Source organism: Marmota flaviventris, chromosome 3, assembly GCF_047511675.1.
Source record: "Marmota flaviventris isolate mMarFla1 chromosome 3, mMarFla1.hap1, whole genome shotgun sequence".
Lineage (NCBI taxonomy): Eukaryota > Metazoa > Chordata > Mammalia > Rodentia > Sciuridae > Marmota > Marmota flaviventris.
The window spans coordinates 69,877,674-69,893,915 of NC_092500.1; positions in this window are offsets into that span (position 1 = coordinate 69,877,674).

Genomic DNA, 16,242 nt, shown 5'->3' on the forward strand with positions numbered 1-16,242 from the left:
AGTTTGTCCCAGAAGTTCCATACTCTCTATTCATTTTTCCTGAGCATGTTTGTTTCTGTTCCCAAGACTTGACAATTTCCTTTGTCTTATGTTCAAATCATTGGTTCTTTCTTCTGCCTGCTCAGATCTGTTTTTGAGTCCCTTTGGTAAACATTTCATTTTAGTTATTGTTCTTTTCTGCGCAAGAGCTTATTTTTCTTTTTTTCTCTTCCTTTTATTTACTTTTCTTTTACACTCCCTCCCCTGCACCCAGCCCCATTACTGGGGATTGAACCCAGGGGTGCTCTACCACTGAGCTACATCCCCAGGCCTTTTATTTTTTATTTTGAGGCAGGGTCTCACTAAATTTCCCAGGCTGGCTTTGAACTTGTGATCCTCCCGTTTCAGACTCCCAGAGAGCTGGGATTACAGGCATGCACCATCCCAGTATGCTGCACTTTGGGGTTTCTTTTAAATTTTTCTGTCTATTAATATTTTAATTTTGTTCATATATTGTTGCTTTCAAATACTTTCCACATGTATTTCTTTAATTCTATGAACATTTAGAAGACAAATGTTTTAAAGTCTTTGTGTGGTAGATCCATCATTAAGTTTTTTCTGGATAGTTTTTATTGAGGTTTTTTTTTTTTTTATTTTGAATGAGGCATTCCTGTTTCCTATATGCTTTGTGATTTGTTGTTGTTTGAAAACTGGCATTTGAATTCAATAATGTGGTAACTCTGGAAATCAGATCTCCTTCCTCTAGAATTTGACTTTTTAAATTTGGTTTGCTTGTTTAGTTGGTTGTAATATCTCTGTGTTGAGCATCAATCTAAGGCATAAATACGAAGTTTTCCCAGGTTTTTTCTGAGCCTACACCTTTCCCTGGCATGCACCGTGACTTTCTAATTTCTCCTTTATATGTAGCTGCTTTTGAGAGTTCTAGTCTTTAGTATCTGATCCAAAACAGAAAGAAGAGAAAAATAAAGAGGGAAAAAGTGCTGACCCTTTAAATACCCTGGAAGCCAGGAGGTAGGAGGGAGGAGGGGGAACTTACTAAGGAAGGGAGGTGCAGCAACGAAGTCTGCCTGCTTCTTTGCACCCACGTGAACAGAAGCATCACTCAGCAATCAGATCCCAAATATTTGGAGCACAGGGCTTCTTTGTTATTGTTGTTTTTGCCTCCATGAACCCCTCAAGTTGTATACAAGCTGCTTCAAGATCAAGGGCACAGCTGCCTGCTGTGGGGCTGAGGGTGGGGGGACAGGAACTTCATTGTGTTGAGAACTGCAATGATTGAAATTGACTGAAATTTTCTTTCCAAACCTTGTCCTGGAAATTGCAAGCCTTCAGCAGACTCCGGAGTTCCAAAACAGTTACCAGACAGGTTCTGCCAGTGCACTTGTTGTCTAGGTGGGGAAACAGATTCCTAGTACTTCCTTTGCTGACATCTTCCCAGAATTCTCCTCTCAGATTCTTTTTATTGTTATTTTACAAACAATTCCAACAAGAATGAGTATCTGCTTTCTAAGCCCGTAGTAGCAGCAATTCAGAAAAACGGAAAGCAGACAGCATTAGACCAGCCACTGCCTCAATACTGAGCGGTGTCTGTTACAGCGCCCTCCCTGACTCAATGTGTCAGTCATTCTTGGTCCAACTGGTAGCTGTTGCTGTGCTGCCCACAAACCACGGCCTGTCCTACTCACTGTAGATTGGTTCTCACTTTTCTGCTGGTTGGAGACATCCGCTTTTCCTGATCAGCTCTTCCAACAAAAGGTTGCCACAGCAGAGATGTGCTTCACGTGATAAAGGTCTTCTCCTACTCTATTAGCACTATCTTCACTTTCTAAGACCCCAGAAAAATACCAACTCCTTCCTGGAACCCAGCTGCTGAGCCTAAACCACTGTCAGAATATATTTTTACCCAAAGAGAATTTTTCCTCAAAGGCTCCTGAAACTTAATGATTTGTTTTTTTGTTTTTGTAGGAGGTTCTTTCACCGTTAAAATTTTCTACACATTGGAAACTCCATTTTTGACCTGAATTCTAGTTTATTCTGACTGAGTTCTGGATTAATGTAAATCAGGAGACATATTGAGGTAACTGTCCTGAATATTCCATGGAAGTTAAATTTCTGGAACTTTTTAAGGGAGTTAGAAAATTGGTTTGCCCAGATTATGCAGATGACCTCTGGGGGGCAGTGCTTCCTAATTCCACATGCCAACCTATCATGCTTTGCTCTGATTTAGCAAAAACATTCTTACATCGTTAGTTTTCCACCAAATTAGTGAGCTTGCACGCATACACACACACACACACACACATACACACTCTCACACATTAACTTTAATATTCAACCTTGACAATGCTGCAATAAAATTATTGCTTTCAAATATTGATAATGATAATTTGGAAAATATTACAAAAGTGATGTAGCAAATGTACCAAGAATTATGAAAATGCTCACTAACATATCAATTCCATCAAATTACATATAGTCTCAATAGATAAATCTAAAATGTGACAAAAACTATGTCCTGCATTATTTATAATGCTGAAATTATTTAAAAATTAAAGGTCAACAGTAGATTAAAGATAATATAGAAAATTTCTCTGATGGAATTTTATATCAATATTAAAATAACTACTTATAAAGTCTACTTAATGATGTGTATATGATACACTAGTCACCATTTAATGAGTGTTTACTGTGTCCCAACCCATAGACTAAATATGTTATGGACATTACTTAATTTCTGTCTCACAATAACTTTGTTAAAAAAGATACTATCCCTATTTAAGTTTCTTAAAAATGTTCTTCCTTCATGCCTGTGTTAGTCAGATTTCCATTACTATGACAAAATACTTGAGATAAACAATTTAAAAGGAAGAAAGATTTCTTTTGTCTCACCATTTCAGTGGTTTCAGGCCATGGCTGCCTAGCACAATTTGGGCCTTTGGTGAGGCAGAACATCATCTCAAGGAGTGTATGGAGGAGCTAAGTTGCTCACCTCTGTGGTGACTGAAAGCAAAAAGAGAGGAAGGGGCCAGAACCTCAATATCCCCCTCATGGGCACACCTCCAATGGCATAATTTCCACTGGGCTCTGCCTTCTAAAGTCTCCACCATTTCCCAATAGCACCACAGACTGGCAAACAAGCCTCTAACACATATAGCTTTGAAGGGTATTGATCCAAACACAGTAATGCCCCTGCCCATTCTCCACCCAGGTTGGCTTCACTTTCCTAGTCAATAGCTTCCTTAAAGAAGCTCCTAGATGACTCCACGTCCTGACTTAACAAGTACCTTAAACCGCCTCCCATTTAATGTGAGACTAAACAGATAGTCAAAAGGCATCAGATTACAAAATTCTTTTTTGGGGGGCAGTACTGGGGATTAACTCAGGGACACTCGACCATTGAGCCACACCCCCAGCCCTATTTTATATTTTATTTAGAGACAGGGTCTTACTGAGTTGCTTAGTGTCTTGCTGTTGCTGAAGCTGGCTTTGAACTTGCAATCTTCCTGCCTCAGCCTCCCAAACTGCTGGGATTACAGGCATGTGCCACTGCACCTGGCCACTAAATTCTTATATCCACTGAAATTTAAATTTAAACTTAAAGACACTTCTTCTAAAAAAAAAAAAAAAAAACCAAAACAACAACAAAACCCTCAGAAATGAAATCACAGAACTGATGACCGTTGTCTTAGCACAGTGGAATTTTAAGGGCTGGGGTTGTAGCTCAGTGGTGGAGCATTTGCCTAGCATGCGTGAGGCTCTGGGTTCTATCCTTAGCACCACATATAGATACATAAAATAAAGGTTCATCTACAACTAAAAAAATTTTTTAAAAAAAGAATAGTGGAATTTTAAAGGGATTAATTTCCACTCAAATTATTCTACAGTATAAGCTTAAGCACTTTAAAACCCTAAAGTGAGAATAATTGTGTTCTCAAATGATGGAGTATTCTTTTCTCACTCTAAAACATTATTTATGGTGATTGTGATGTTTCTTTCTCAATTTTAAAATATGCTAGGCTATGAAAATACTATTTATGACATTTATGAAATAATAGTGATTGAGCTTTAAAGCTGTAGCACTTACAGAGAAATAATAATAATCTCACATAAACTCATCAATACTGTATTTTGGAGGTCTCAATTATATGTACATGGGCTCACTTGATCTTTCCAGGGCCTAAAAGGTAGAACTTCAACCATCTGACAGTTGCCCAGCAAGCCAGTTCCCTATAGACTCAGTGTGGCCACTATTTTGCCATGCGCCATCGTTACCATATTTACTGGCAAGTCTACCTGCCCTAGGAAAGAGCAATATCCATCCACTCTCTGCACAGCTGGAAACACAGCTGCACACTGCAGCTGGCTGAGTCCGGGGAATAATCATCCCTGAAAAATGCTGGACAGGAAGGCTCCTCTGAAGATTTCTCCTTCACCAACACCCTTTTATGTCTTTGTAAGCTGACTTCCCTTTTCTACTTAATAGGAGGAACTATTTTATTTACTGTGCTAAATAATTACCAGCCAGTGAAGGATGAGGCACCTCACTTCTTCCCTATGCTGAAGGCTCCCCCAAACCAGCTGGTAATACAGCAACTGCAGAAGTCTTGAGGACTAATCCTGATCCCCTGGGCAAAACACTCAGCAGAAACTGCAGCTTTAATTCAGACCAGAACACTTAGGGAAAATGGAAACTCTGAATGTTGCTTGTCATTTGCTTTTTGGGTTTTGTTTCATTTTGGTTTGGGTCTTGGGGATTAAAATCAGGGTACTCTACCAATGACCTACATCCCCCATCTTTCTTATCTTTTATTTCAAGACAGGGTCTTGCTAAATTGCCCAGACTGTCCTGGAATTTGCTATCTTCCTGTCTCAGCCTCCTTAGTAGCTGGGTTTATAGGCAGATACCACCATGCTTAGTACTGTTTATCTTTTTTAAAAGTACAAGATTTTTTTCCGATTATAAAATTAACACTTAATGTAAGAAAAATTAAAATGTGTTTAAGAAAATAATAAAGAATAAAATAAAATTGACCCAAATCTTTCACCTAGACATAGGCATAACAATTAAAAAAAAAAAATTCTGGTCTTTGGGGAGTGTAGTGGCACACACCTGTAATCACAGTTACGTGAAAGTCTGAGGCAGGGACTAGCAAGTTCAAGGCCATTTGGGCAACTTAGCAAAACCCTGTCTCAAAATGAAAAATATAAAAGGAAGGGGATGGTGCTCAGTGGTAAGACCACCTCTGGGTTCAATCTTCAGTACTGAAAAAAAGAAAGAATTCTGGCCTTCAAAAGATGAGATACATTTTTTTTTTCAAAATGTGCTTATATGCACTTTTAAATTCTTTTATTTGAGAAGCATTGGTATATTTGGTTCCTATTTTATTTTCATTTAACATTACTTACACCTTCCCCTTTATTAACTATGCTACAAAAATATCTTAAATGTTTTATGCATGATATCATAACTTCAGGAACCATTCCCCAGCAGTTTTGCTGTAATATTAGCACCATCTGACTCCTCTTCCTGTATTCCTTAACTCCGCTGAATCCTCATGGGCATTTAACACTCTCTGGCTTCAATGAGAATTAAGCACAGGAAGAGGAAAAGCAGGCCATCTGTGCAGGAAGGTAAAACCAGTGTAAATTAAATGGGGTGTGAAAAAAAGGCACTTATGCTCTTTAAATACACGCTACTTGAGAGAAAAGCTTACCTATGTACAGAACTAATCACTGGACCCACAGGCTGCAGGTGAATGGCTAGTTCCGAGTATTCCTTGTTCAAAGAGCAAAGGAAATCCTCTATTTCTAAAAAAATTGTGTATAGCTCCAAATTGACCCAAGAGATTTTGATTGAACCTTGAACATGACAAGGATGTTAAGACAAATGCAAAACACACCTTCTTCTTGGTAACACTGCCACTGTCCTCTGGGCTCTGCTCATGGGCTCAGAGAAATTGTTGATTTTTTTTTTTATATGCATGCCAGGCTGTCTGCTCACATATTGCCACATCCTTCCCAAGCAATGTTTAGTTTCTTACCAAGCAATGTTTAGTTTCTTCTTAGGTTTTTCCCTACTTAGAGTTTTTTTCCCCCCAGTTATATATATTAGTTATACAGACTAGTAGTTTTATTTGTGGCAAATTTATGCATGCATACATCATACTTTGATCATGTCCATCCACCATTACCTACCCTTTCTCTCTCTCTTCTGCCCCAATCCCCTTCCTATTCATTAATAGTTTCCCTTTAAGAAACATGTCATGCCCCACCCCCTGCTAGATTCCGTATGAGAAAATATGTGAGCTTTTCTTCTGAGTTTCTGGCTTAACATGATTATCTCTAGTTCCATCCATTTTCCTGCAAATGACATGATTTCATTCTTTATGGCTGAACAATACACCTTTGTGTACATATACCACATTTTCTTTATGTTTCATCTATTGATGTGGCATGTAGGCTGGTTCCATAACTTAGCTATTATGAATTGTGCAGAGACCACATGCAGGTATATCTGCCAGGTTTTTCCTCTGCCTTTTCCCCCTGTTTCTCCCCCAAACACATCTCCTTGTCTTCATTGGAGTCCCTGTAGTGGAATAGTATGGAGATGAAGAGTGTGGCTTTTGAAGTCACACTGAGCCTTTGAATTCTACCTGTGACAACTTCTGCAAGTAATTGATCCACTCTGTCCCTCAGTACTGATCTGACAATTGGCAATGACAGTTTCTACCTTATGAGGATTACCGGTGTAAAGCACTTCTAGAATCTTACCTAGCACACAGTGCGCATTTCATCATTTCATCAACATTGCCATTAGTTTAGTATAGGTTGATGGAATGTTGGAACAAAACATCATTTTAAGATTTTTCACTGACAAAGAAACACAGTACAGATGGCCGAGGTGCCTATGATGGTTCAGGCCAGGACTTCTCGGTGGTGTGCAGAGCAGTCACCTGGGAAGCTGTTACTATGCAGATTCAGTGGACCTAAGGGCAAAGTCTAAGATTTTACATTTTTAACCAGGTTACAGGTGATGCTGATACCGTTAATTTTTGAGTAGCAAGGATTGAGTAGACATTCTCAAGGGAGAAATGGAAGAATTGAGGACCATAGATAGATGTTAATTAATAAAGAGAGGAAAAACAAAAATAATGTACAGAGACAACTTTGGGAAGACCCAAAATTGTAAGGGATTTAAGGTATCAGCTGGACTGGATGCACTTCTCTTTAGACCTAACTCTACTCTGTTCTCTTGTACCTCTCTACCTCTTATGACTTGTAACCTCCTAGCGCTTTCTGGTCATTCATATGTTCCATGGTCACCAATATTTTAGAATAACGTTTGGGGTTTTCAGAAGTCAGCAACTTTTACAGGAAGCTGTGGTGGTTTGGACAAGGAGACAAGACATAGGATTAGGAGTCTGAACTGGACACCTGGAGGGAGTTGGGCAGTAGTCCAGAGCCACATCTCTAAACAAAAAACAAATGTTGGGACATGTGGTCTGACAATGGGATGGCCAAAGTGAGCAGACCACATATGAAATTTTAAAGCACAGGACACCTTGTCAACACCCAGGGAATGGTCTAGGGCATGGAAAGTCCTTATGCTGAGGGTAGGCCTGGGTATATTGACGGGGAGAGAATGCATGAGGAGCTGCTCCCAAAATGGAATGCCTGTCACGTGGCAGAAGACTGAACTGGGTAGAAAGGGAGGGAAGTGGGAAAGAACAGAGTGAGGATAAACTGAAATAACCTGAAATGAAATAACTAGCCTTAAGAGATGAGACCACTTATCAGGAAGTTATGCTAGGAAACTCTCTTGGGGAGCAGTATGTTCTGGGGGGAAATTCCAGCCCTGCAATGCTGACTCCTGTTTTAGCTGATGCCTGAATTGTCACTGGCTAATCCAATCCATTCAGGGACCTCATCAAACCTCCTGAGGTTCAATTCCCCACTCACATAAACCCCTTTGCCCTTCCTCTTTTTAATGTGTCCTGGGGCCCCCTATCTTCTCCAGCTAAAGTGTGAAAATGTCTTATAGGACAGGAGTGAAGAAAGACAGACAAGATGCCTGATGATAACATTTTCTAAACCAAAAAAAGAAGCCCCACTTTGCTTCAAACTCTGGTAAGGAAGCAGGCAGCTGGCATTGGTCTGTCCCGTGATGCCCCTTCACATAACCTCAGCAGCTCCAGAGAGCAGCAAGCAGGCTGCCACATGCTCACCACCATGAGGCAGATGCTCAGGAGAGGGGGAGGGATGGGGGAATGAAAGCAATAAAGCAGACATTGCTCCTTTCTCCTTTAAAAAGAGGAAGACCCCTGTGAGGTTTCATTCCTGAAGTTACCAGTAAATGCCCTGAAGTTCACACTTGAGCAAGGATTCATTGCTGAAATTCACTGAAACCAGAGAGTGGACACAAGAGAGGCCAGGGGTGGCAATGCAAGGTGAAAGAGGCAGAAGGAAGGAAAGGAGCTGGCAAAAGGTGAGGAGGCCTTTGGGACACCCTTTGTGCAGAGATGGCTATAACCCAGCCTGGGCATTCCTCCTCTCTTATCTCATCCTTAGATTCTGTTACAGAAGTTGGCACCCTTTCCCAGGGAAAAGAGCTGAAGTGGAAAGGATTTCACCAGTGCATTGCTGGTCTCCCCAGGGAAGGGGAGCGTCTCTGCATGGACTATTTATAGCACATGCGTGCACACACCAGGGTGTTCATGTGCATCTGAGGGTTTCTGTTGTTTGTAACTTCAACAGATCTGGAGGCGTCCAGATCTCAGAAAAGATGGTGGTAGTAATGGTGGTGGTGGTAGCTAATTGTCACATGGCTCTTCCCCTGTTTAGAATCTTTAAATACATTAACACACTAAATTTTCTCAACAACACTATGAGTGGGAACTGTTAAAAATCCCCATTCTGTAGACCGGGAAATTGAGAGACAGCTTAGTTAAGCAACTTACCCAGAGTCACACGGCCAGCATTGGGCAGAACCTGGGTTTGGCCCCAGGCCATCTGTTCTAGTGCCCAGTTTCTTAACCACCATGCTACACTGTCCCTCATAAGGATTCTGGTAAAGAATATTAATTCTTATTGATAAGTCATAAGTATTAAGCCCTATTCTTAATTGAGCTCTACTCTCTTAAACCTTATGTATTAGATACAAGATATATAAACCTGTATCTCATGTAATCCACAAAACAATCGAATGAGATAGGTACCATTATTATCCATACTTCACAAGTGAAAAAACCCAGGACTAAGGAGGTTAATTTACTTACCCATATTTGCATTTGGCACACGGGCAAAACTAGAATTTATGTATATTTAGTAGCAAAGCTCATGCTTGTATCCAGGACCCTATGCCAAAGGAAAGAATAACTAACTTACTATTTTAGGTTCTTCGTTAAAGTCAACAAACAATTCAAGAAAGCCTCTCTTATGGAGAATTTTTACTCCCTTTCATTCCTTTTTTTTTTTTTTTTGCCAATATATCCTGCTTTCCATTTCCAAAAACCTACCTCAAGGCATACTCTATGCCTTTCTTGTGTCCAAATACCAACTTGACACACACATTTGTAACTGGACAAATAGTCAAAGACATTAATTGGATAACTATTTCAGTTACTTTGCCACTTGGATAGGAATGAAATAGTGAAAATAACACCCCAATAATGAATAGAACAGATAAGTCAATTGCTGTATATGAGTAAAATTGTATTCTACTTACCTGTTATTAATACCAGTAAATAGTAAAGTACCTGATAATCACTCCATGAATGTTTATTAAACCAAAGAATGATGAAAATAAAATTATTCTAATTACTTTGTCCTGTTTTATCACTCATATTACAATATATGGTAGGGAGACATTGAGAGCAGACAATCTCTGAATTCTAGCTTAGTGACTGTCTAGGAAATCTAAGTTACAGCCCCTCTCTGCCCTTCAAATCCTCTTTCTGCAGATTGAGAATAACAGATCTATCTCGAAGTTTGCTGTGACAGTGAAACAGGAAATACGCCAACACGTGCCCTAGAGGTGGATGCATGCAGGTATTCAGTACTCTTCCTGCTCTGCCTTCCCCTGAGACTTTCCTCAGCAGGGGCATGTTCACCTGCACCTCTGGGTCCTCCCTCTATCTCTACCTGCTCTGGCCCTTCACCTGGAATCCTTTATCATCAAAGGAAAATGGAGTTTTGTTTTTTTATTTTTTATTTTTGGCACTGAGGATTGCTATATATACCTCTGAGCTATAGCCTCAGTCCATTTTAATTTTTATTTTGAGTCAGGATGTTGCTAAATTGCTAAGGGTTTCCTTAAGTTAATGAGGTTGGCCTTAAACTTGCAGTCCTCTTGCCTCAGCCTCCAGAATCACAGCCCAACTGATGTTTTTCTTAGTATAGAAATATTACTATCAAAATGACTGTTCTCTACTTAATCTATGGTATATCTTAGTCCCTTGAGATTCCTCCCCCTCACCCCGCCCCACCTCTTCCTCTCCTTCTCTGTCTCTCTCTCTCTAACACAGAATTTGTGCCTGCTAGGCAAGCCCTCTACCACTGAGCTACACCTCCAAACCCTTGTCTTCTTTTTTTATGCTGCTTCACTAAAGAATGGAATGGAGAGTAAATGAAATGAGAGTCAAATTCTTCTACCCAAGTTTTTCAATTCCAAGAGTTGGACAAATTTAAAAAAAAAAAAAATGAGAATCCTAGAATCCCCCTTTTTAAAATATATTTATTATCTGCTCACAATACAAAATGTATGCTTTTAGAAACAACTCAATAATTGCGATCTACTTTTACAAATACTAAATACACAATGCTGATGTTGAAATCTTAAAGACTATTTTAAGTTTATTCTCTAGTAGACACTGGGACATGGCTCATGTTCCCCTTGAGGACAGCAGCTGGAATTGCAGAAGGCCTCTTTTAATTACCCTCTTAGGGAAGTGCATCAGCCAAAGTTAACTGCTTTGCCCAAGGTCACTTTGGCAACCCACACCGGCCACTGGGCAAGATGGGAATAAAATATTTGGCCCCTTCCTCTAACACAGGACAACTGAGCAGCCCCACACTCCCTTTGGGGTTGGATAAGGCCTTCAATGAGACTGCATGCTGACTTCCCTCTCTTCCCCATAAGGCGTTCTTTTCTTCTCTTTCTCAAGTGCAGACCCCAAAGCACTCCCTAATAAATTTTCTGTTTATTAATCTTGACTTCAGAATCTGTTCTATAACAGATGCCTAATTGGTTAATTTTCAAACATTTGAGCTGAAACCAAGATTCTCTTTTACTCCATATAGCAAACAAAAATTGTCATTTATGTCTACCTATAAAATGTCAACAATTGTAGTTGGTTAAAAATTAAGCACATAAGGAGTTTGTATTTATGCTTGCCTAATATAGAAATATAACTTACCTAAAAATGGTTGTCTTCTCTAAGCATCATGTACACAATTCATTTTTTAAATTTAAAACAAATAGGATTACTTTTCTATAAATTAATTCAGTAAAAATCGACATCTTCAAACTGTTCAGTAGCATGATACATTTTTCAATGTATTCAGATTTTCATTTATGTATTAGCAAAGCTTTATACTTTTTTTTTAAAGAGAGAGTGAGAGAGGGAGAGAGAGAGATAATTTTTAATATTTATTTATTTTTAGTTATCGGCGGACATAACATCTTTGTTTGTATGTGGTGCTGAGGATCGAACCCGGGCCGCACGCATGCCAGGCAAGCGCGCTACCACTTGAGCCACATCCCCAGCCCCAGCAAAGCTTTATACTTAAAAAAAAAAAAAAAAAAATAGCCAGGTGCATGGTTCACATCTGTAATCCCAGTAACTTGGAGGCTGAAGCAGGAGGATCACAAGTTCAAAGCCAATCTCAGCAACTTAGCAAGACCCTGTGTCAACATAAAAAATAAAAAGGGCTGGGGATGTAGTTCAGTAGTTAAGTGCCCGTGGGTTTAATCCCCAGTACCGCAACCTGTCCTCCCCCCCACCAACACACATACACACACAAAAAAAAAAAAAGAAGAAGAAGAAGAAAAGAAAAAGTTAAGAAAGAAAGAAAGAGACTACTTAGGTATACAAATATTTTTTTCTGTAAACACTTTATTGTGGGTGTTTCAATTGATTTTTAAGCATAACAAAAGCTCAGTTACAATGTTTTTGCTTTATTGGCTTAGTCATGATCCTAAAATTCATCTGGAATAATAAATAGATAAGAATAACTAAGAAAAATATGAAAAGGCTTTTACCCTCATTGTTAAAACACGAAACAGAGGTGTAATAAATGAATTAGTATATAAAGAATAGATCAGTGAACAAACTAGTTGATCAGGAGCAGAACTTTTTTCTTTTTTCTTAATTAATAACATCTGCTAGAGGAGGTGCCACCACTGAGTGAGGAGAAAAACGAAGGGTTTCTCACAATTGGCACTAGAATAATTGGTTAATGATTTGGAGAAAATAAATTTAGATTCTTATCTTTAATTTGAAGGATTCAAGAATTAAATGGAGAGAAAAGAAATCTAAGTCATAAAAACTAAAACCAAATTCTGGGGAATATTATCTCTGTATAAGAAATGAATTGACTGGTTTAAGAAAAAAACATTTCATTGACATAACAACTTTGAACTGCTGAACATAAAAAAATACATGCACATTTTAAAAGTTCAACACAACCAATGAGAAAGAAATGTAAATTAAATACAGAAACTCTTTTTGACCTACTAAATTAATAAAATGCGCAAAATTATAATACTCAATATAATGCAATTAATTCCATAAGCATCTTTTTATACTGTAAATGAGGATTTTAATGCATACTCTCTTTCTAGAAAGTAGTTTTATAATTTATCTGAAATATTATTAAATGTTGTTACATTTTTAACACTGAAATTATACTTCTACAAATGTATCTAATGGAAATAGTCAGATATGGGGACAAAGTATCATACACACATATAAAAAAAGAAAATCTGGGTCTGGTTGAGCACTTGCCTCAAATGCATGAGGCATTGGATTCTATCCTCAGCACCACATAAACAAATAAATAAATACAATGAAGACATTATGTCCATCTACAACTGAAAAGATTTTTAAAAAATGAAAATCTGAAATTAATGAGAACTATTGTAAAACCATATGATTGATTATCTTGTAGTTATTTTTAAATTTGTTTTTGGAAGAATTTCTCATGATAAAGTAAAATGATCATAATTTGATGTCACATGCAAATACATAACTGGACATGATTCTGAATGTCAAAAAGGTGTGAAAGGGTTCAAAATGAGTGTCAACAGTGTTTATGAATGGTTTTGGTTGTACTGCCTTTTCAAGTTTTCTACAGTGAGAAAACAATTTTGCAAGTATATTTGTGTGTCTAAAGAGAGAATGCAAGGTAAAGAATTAGAAACATTTTAAACGATTCTTCAGAGAAGTTTGCCTCTTAAACAAAAGATGAGAGCTGCTGAGGGAAGTGTAAAATCCCCATCCCCACTGCTCTCCTCTTCCCTTCTTTCTTTTTTATTCACGGAAGAGGTTTGAATGCTTTACTGTCCACAAAGGATAATAATACAGAAATAAAAAAATGAATGTAGGACTAAGTTTCTTGAGGAGATGAGAACCAAATAAAAAATGCTGCAGAAGAAATTCACTGGGAACACATCCATCAAGTGAATGAATGAATGATGTCAAGTGGTAAGATTCAACACTAAGAAGGAAAGATTAGTGCATTTCTCTTTTCATTAAAGTAACAGTATTGGATACAGAGACAGAATTGTTTGTATTCATTATTAAATTAATATTTCTAAGTGGTTCATATCTGAACTACAGGATTATGCTTAAATACTATTTGTTACAAGAGCAAGTAGAAACAACAGAACAAATTAACTTGTAACTCTTCTTTTACAGCACAACATTTAATTAGACTCCATTGGCAAATGTTCGTTTCACACAGAGAATATGACTTGGAGAATGCTGGCACTTATCCAGATATTTCTGAAACCAAAAAACACACACTTGCTTTTGAGGAAGGGTAATTTTTAGGTAGTTGGGGCTCTGGATTTGTAGGTACTTTTTGTAAGGTAGAACATGTTAAACCAAATATATTACTTTTTAAATATAGGCTGAGCTATATTCCTTTTTTCTTTTCAAAAATGACATTCAATAGACACTTAACATTGATTTTTTAAAATTGTAACTTATTTATACAAGATCCCCCAAATAGTTAGAGTTCTAAAAATAGCTATTTATTTGATTTGTATATATAGGCTACTAAAATTTAAGAACCTGGCGAAATGTAACTTTGATAATTCACATACTTTTTTCATATCTCTTTTATTTGAAGGACTTGAAATATAAATTAAATATTAATGAATTAGAGCTATGTAACTGTAAAGATATATTATCTATTTATTCATCCAACAAGTATTTATTATACTTCTATTATGTGCTATGTACTTGGAAACCAATATGAAGTTGGCATCTGCCCTTACAAAGCTTACAATCTGATAGGGAAGACAGTCTCTGTATAAATAGTTTCATTGTATAGAAACCTTAGCTAATTTGGGTTTCAAAATGGCTGCCAATGGATTCTACCATGTGTGTAATTATAATACACCAACAAAAATGGCCACCAAAAGAAGTAATTTCTAATCTGTACTGGAAGGATTAGGTGGTCTAGAGTGGGTTGAGAGAGTCCAGTTAAAAGACTCATGCATGCCAAGGCTGAGGCAGGAGGATTGCAAGTTCAAGGCCAACCTCAGCAATTTAGGAAGACCTGCTGCAAAATTTAAAAAAAAGGGGGGGGGGGCTGGGAATGGGAATGTTGCTCAGTGGTTGAGCACCCCTGAGTTCCATCCCTGGTAGAAAGAGAGAGAGAGAGAGAGAGAGAGAGAGAGAGAGAGAACACAAATGAACAACAAATGACCTGTGAAAGCAGGGTCACAAAATGGACTTCAGGAAGAAAATATTAGAACGCCTATTCAGATTAACAGATTGATGATGGCCCTGCCTCAGCCCACATTTCAGATAAGCCCCTGTCACTCACAGCACTTAAGCTCTCTCAAGGAATGGGCACAGGGATGGCAGTGATACCTGGTTGATCTGTGACCTTTTGTACTACAGTTTCAGTGTATTTAGTTGTGTCAATTTATAAATCATATTATCTGATTTATCTAGTTGCACTTGTCTTTCCAAGATGGTCAATTAGATATAAAAGATTGCTCTGAATATACTGTACATACAAAATAATAGGATTGGGGGTGAGGCTCAGTGGTAGAGCACTTGCCTAACATGGGAGAAGCCTTAGTTCAATCTGCAGCACTGCATCAATCAATCAATCAATCAATCAATCAATAATCAATCAATCACAGGCATAAGGAAAGAAGCAAAAGTAGAGTCAATACTTTTACCCCTAGGAAGAGCTCTTAGATGGGCCACAATGTAAGGTAAAACAATGACCATCTATTCAAATGTGATAAGAAGTCTACCCAAAACCAATTCAGGATTATGAAGAAGGATTCTTGGGTTCATCTCCATTAACAATGGCCCTCAGTTAAGTGTAGACAAATAACAAAAATCATGTCTTAGTTAGTGCATAGGATGGAGAAATAGATGGCTTGATCTGGAATTGGACCCTATGGGGCCCTTTCTCTAATGTGTCTACGTGTCTGTGTGAGGTCTCTTTCCAGCTACAATAGTGGTTAAACTCAAGAATCTAAATAAGCCAAATTTGGAACCAGACTTGTGTATTGCTGTATCACAGAGCATTAAAGATTTAAAAAATAATAATAAATTATACCAAACCAAATTTATCTCACCAAAACATTAACAATTTAAAAATTAAGAAAAATATGATGATAGAACAAGTTATTATTAACAAATCTAAAATGTAAAATCCTATTTAAACTTTCACATTTTTAAGAATACTTCTAATGGTTCTTTTACAAGAATATGTATATAGTACTATTTTAGTACTATATACATATTATTGCCAGTACATGCATAGACATATTATATTGGGCAGGTATAATGAAGATGTTTTTAACCTGGGGTGTGTTTTTAACTCTCTCTGGGGAGTGCTTGCTTGGGAATGAGTTAAAGGAGATTTACACTAGCAATGATCATGGGCATGGAGGAAAGGGAAAAATAAATGCCAGAAATATTTAGGAGGTGGGGCAATAGGATTGGTGATATTCCTTTAAAAATGCACATTGGATCGAATCTGTCACCTGCT